The sequence below is a fragment of the Neltuma alba genome, unplaced genomic scaffold (assembly GCF_004799145.2).
Source record: "Neltuma alba isolate B1F8T4 unplaced genomic scaffold, ASM479914v2 tig00007263_pilon, whole genome shotgun sequence".
Lineage (NCBI taxonomy): Eukaryota > Viridiplantae > Streptophyta > Magnoliopsida > Fabales > Fabaceae > Neltuma > Neltuma alba.
This window is the reverse complement of record NW_021634728.1, coordinates 49527-55269: the sequence shown is the minus strand read 5'-3', so window position 1 is coordinate 55269 and position 5743 is coordinate 49527.

Genomic DNA, 5743 nt, shown 5'->3' with positions numbered 1-5743 from the left:
TGTGAAAGAGAGGACAAGTTTTAGGGATAATTTAGTCACATAAAATTACTTCTTTTCATTAAACTTTCTTCATAAATATTTCCTATATATTTTGAGCTTTCCAATGACAGTATTATTATAATAATTAGAGAAAATTTTGAGACTTATATATGGGATAAGTTTTGAGTTTTGATGAGTTTTAACCACAGTATTGTAGATCTATAATAGCAGATCATTTCTATTGGTTTAAATTTTCCTATTTGTTGGTTTTTAATATTTAAATTAATTTATTTATTTGAAAAATCTGTTATTTATGAGATATATTATATTTGTACCGATCAAAATTATGTTAAATAATTTATTTGAGTTGTTTAGCATATTATTAAGATTTAAATCAGTTTAGTTTTATTTATTGGATGACTGAAGGTTTTAAAATAATTATTTTAGCTAAAAGAGTTTACTATTTGTGAAGAAAAAGAAATATAATAGTTATACTATTAGAAATTTTGAGTAGATTATTTATTTATAAATATTTGAGTTACTATTGAATTTTTGATGATTTTATTTTGAGGTTTAAACTTTAAATAGAATTTTTTGGAATTTAAAATATAATAATTTCATATTTAAGAATTGTGGAGAATTCTTTTTATTAAAGTGAATAATCCAAAGGGTGGAAATGAATATTTTGGCCTGTTAGGAAAATTTACAAGTTAGTTTTGAAATACTTAATTTTTGGGTTATGAGAGTTGTGGGAATTTAGAATAAAAATTAAATGAGAAATTTAACTATATATAAGCTTAATTAATTAGCTTATATTAATATGTGATTATATTAATTTGTGGTTATATTAATTATGTAGATTAATTATTGAATTATTGGTTTGAGCATGGGGTTGACTTTTTAGTAATGCTTTTTATAGCCTTGACTAAACGTAACCACTTTCCACTTGTTATGTATGCTTGTATGGTGTCTGTGAGTGATTTTGAATTATATGAGATTCTTGAAATGCCATTTGATTATGATTTGAGCAGTGAAAGGCATTATTATTGAAATTGCCTTGAGATACCTTATGTTATTGAAAAACAGTTATGAAATTATGAATTTATAAATTTGTCATGTGGAATAAGAATTTATTGAGAAATGGTTTTCAGGGTTGATGTTGATTATTCAAATTTTGAAATCTCGATTTTGATAAATGTGAAAGTTATTATGTTATTGGTAAATGAGTATTTTATAAATCTCATGAATATAAATACGAGAGGGGATGGTAAATGTTGATTGGTGGGAGACATATTATAGGGAGGATAAGGGGGTGAATTTTATACATATTATAGAGGTAATAAGGTGGGAGGACGCCAGATGTACACTGGTTGATCCTTTGGCCCTTCATGTGTTGTAGGGCGTATGACACCCTGCTAGTGGACTAGAGGGGGAACCTATGGTTCGATCTTGTGCTCTGTGGATTTTGGCCTGTCCACATCACTTGATTGGTGAGCTTATTATGTTGAACTACCAGTCACATGGGACAGTACTAGCCCATGGGTTTAGTCAGAGGAAATAAGGTGTAAGGAAATAAGGTGGAATTGAGAGTGAGATATTGTATTTTGATATGCATATATATATATATAACCATGTGACAATTGTGAATGTAATGATTTTAGTAACTGTTCCACTTGACACCTCTCAAACACTTACTTGTATGCCTAATGAGTAGGATTGTTGGTTACTGAGGCTTTTGTCTCACCCCGTGGTTTAATATTTTCAGATAATAGCTCTAGGGCTGGTCCGTCAGGGAAGGCAATGAAGGCTTAGCTATCAAGTTTATCTTGTATAGCCTCCTTTTTGTCATGTGATAAGTATTGTATATTGCCACATATAGCTCTTTTTTTGCATACTCTGATTTATTTGAGACTTATGATCTTGGTTACTTTTGTTGCTGGGTTGCTTGGGTCTGTAGGTTGTGAATCCACAATGAATTTTGAAAGTAGTTGATTACTGTTGGTTTGTACAAATTTTATTCAGAAAATATCATGTTATGGGCTTAGAGATGAATTGTGACGTGCTGGGCTTTGCAAAGCCCAAGATCCAGTTATTGTGAAATATTATTAATTATGGTTTTCATATAATTTACTTAGTAAAACTCTTATAATCATGATAGACATTTTGAATAATTAGTTCAAGTCTTTTCTATCATGATTAATATTTTTAGCGAATCAATTTTTTTTTTTTATAACCATGGTAGCCTTTTCAAATATTATACTAAGATTCTTTTCTACCATGGTTAGTATTATTAAATTTGGAGTTTAAAAAGGTTAGTAACAGGTTGGAGATAAACGATGTTACAAATTGCGCTTGCTAATAACAAAAATCCTCTTAGCTTGTGTCCATTTGATATCAACTATTTTAATTTTCTAATTACATGTAAAAAAGTAATGTGGCCAAACTACCCGATAAACAACACACATATTTTTTCAAAAAAATAATAATATTTATTTTAAAAAACAATTATACTATCTGTTTAAGTTCAAACTTACAAAAATTTGAAGTCTTTAGGCTAGCCAATTCTTCCATAATGAAACGTAAAAATGGACCACTGCCCTTCCTATTCCTATATCAATATATTAAAATAGGATTTTAAATTTACTGTAAAATAACAAGTAGATTGGAAAGTGTCGCCTCCATCCATATTTTCAAGTCTATATTCTTGTTCTTTCAATTTTAGAATGATGTGTCACTGTCATGGTGGAAAAAAAACATTATGGAAGAAACTGAAACCCCGAGGAAATTTACTATGCAATAATATAAAGGGCAAGTTTGAAATAGCAATAAAAAAAACTTATAAACAAGTATAACGTAAGTCGAGACAAAACTCTTCTTACATATTTATCTAGTTTTTTATAAATGACGATTAAAAAGTTATTGATATGTTATTTCAAACTTACTCAAACTCTTTGATCACGAAGCCTTTCATACGTACAATATATATTTAATTTCACGCGTAAATAAGAGTATATGCAACCAAAACTGTCATATTAATAAATAAAGTCAATTGTGGAAACTTCACACTTCTCAAAAAAAAAAAAATTGATGGAAGTCTCTCGCACGGCTTACAGACATTGTGAAAGACAAGGAGTCATGAAGCTTTTCTCACGGCATGACAATGTCAAGGTTGTCAAGAGAAAATGACTTTAATCCTCCTAATAAGAGCATTTCGCAATTTATACATATTGATGACGATTTTAAAATTTAATTTTATTAACTATAAAAATAAGCCATCACACAAGTATTTCATAATAAGTCATGCATCCTAAAATTATATATACATTTATATTATACATCTAATTTTGCATATGTTTTCTTTGATCTCTCCCAAAGTTAGCTTTTAACTCTTATAATAAGAACATATGCAACCAAAATTGTTATAATATCGTTAATGAAGTCTTTGCTAAAAAAAAAAAATCATTAATGAAGTCAATTGTGGAAATTTCTTAAGAAAGAGTCTCTCACACGGCCTAATATATGTGGACAGTCTAGGGATAAGAGGGAAAGACAAATCAATTCTCATGGTCCCCACCAATTTGAATACTTTGTTGTTCATCGCTTATAGATTTCATAATAATTAGGCAATTAGAGTGTTATATCTATCATTATATTGCATTTTTATTTTATCAATATTATTATATATAATATAAATTTTATAATGAGTTACATGATCTATAAACTAATTCTCTCCATAGGAGCTAAATAATTAATTTACAAATATTAAAATTAAAAAATTATATAACTTAATTATTTGTAATAAATATGTGTTAAATTTTTTTTATTCTTTAATATACACTTTTGATTATTACTTCATTACTAGAAACCTCCTTTCATATAGAAATTAATAGGGATATCTTAAAAAATATTATAAATTTAAAAAACAAAGTGAATTAAGATTTTATATTTAATAAATTTTATATTAAAAATTAGACGAAGTAATACATTTTGCAACAAAGTTTAAATTTTCCTTGTACAATGTGTTATGAATTGATGCAAATCTTTGCATTAGTAAGTAAATTGTTTTTTGTCCACCGGAAAGTCGCACGATAATGATTTTTAACTACTCGATGATAAAGTTTTGTCACATTTTGTAGCTATGCCCGGCTCAATCCAAATTAATTCGGAACGCATGGAAACAAATACATCTGGTGGTGGGTGAAATCCTAAACAATTTATGAAAAATATATATATACACATTATTCGAATTTAATCCTTTTTTGTCATATATTAGAATTAGAATTTAACCTAAATGTAAAGTTTAGTTCGAAACCAAGTTTCCAAATCAAATTTTGGACGCCTCTTTCATTTTAGAAGTCTTTGAAGTCTCTCTTACGGCAACTCTGCTTTCTTCTTTGGACCTTGACTAATTTAATTTTCTATTACATGTAAAAAATTAATGTTACTACCAAAAAAGAAAACACACAAAATTTTAAAAAATTAATATTTTCTAAAATAAAAGAACTATAATATCTGTTTAAGTTCAAATTTTAACAATTTAAAGTCTTTAGCCTTGCTATTTTTAAAAATGAAATGTAAAAATAGATCACTGCACTCTCTTGTATCAATATGTATATACGATTTTAAACTCATTGTCTTGTGTACTGGAAGTCTTGTGTCCTCCAATATTTCAAAGTCATATATTCTTTGGCAAAAAATAAAAGTCTACATATTCTTATTCCTTCAATTTTGGAATGAAGTGCGACTCTCACAGTGGATAAAAACGTTATGGAAGAAAATGAAAGGGCGTGGAAATTTACTATGCAATAATACATAAGACAAGTTTAGAATAGCGATTGAAAAAACTTATACACATGTATCATATAAATCAAGACAAAACTCCTCTTACATACTTACCTTATATTTTGTAAATCATAATTGAAAAGGTATTTATATATTATTTCAAACATATTCCAAATCTTTGATCATGAAGCCTTTCACGTGTACAGTATATATTTGATTTCACAATTTATTATATACGTTGATGATTTTAACTTTTACTAATTTTCTTTATAGAATTGTAAAAATAAGCCATTACAAGTATTTCATAATTAATATTATCATTGATATATACATCCAAAAATTACATTTATAGTATATACTTAATTTTGTGTCTGTCTTCGTTGATTTCCGCCAAAGTTAAATTTTAACTCTTATTTTTCTCTTTTTGGCGTAAATAAGAGCATATGCAACCAAAACTGTCATATTAATAAATGAAGCCAATTGTGAAAACTTCGAACTTCTAAAGAAAAGTCGACAGAAGTCTCTCACACGGCTTAATATTAGACGGTCTGTGGACAAGAGGGAAGACAAGTCAATTCTCATAGTGGCCAACAAACACTTTGCCCCTGTTTTTTGTTGCTATTAAGTTAAAATGATATATATGGTGTAGTAAACGATTTCAAATAATTCATATAACCAAATCTCTCTGTTTATTTATTCAAGATCTTGGATTTAAAAAAATTTAAAGCCTGTTATACATAATTTTGAATTCATATTGAGAGTTTCTATATCCTCCAATACTATCATGAAGACAGCAAAATCTTGCCTATAAATACATGGCCTTTGTGGTGCTTGTTCTCTCGCATAGCAAACTGCATCATAACCTTATATCCACAGTGTAAGGATGGTAGATATGAGGTTTGTTGTTGCTTGCCTAGTGCTTTTAGTGCATTATTCTTGCGGAACACTCGCAGTTGGCAACACTACTGTCAAGTGCAGAGTC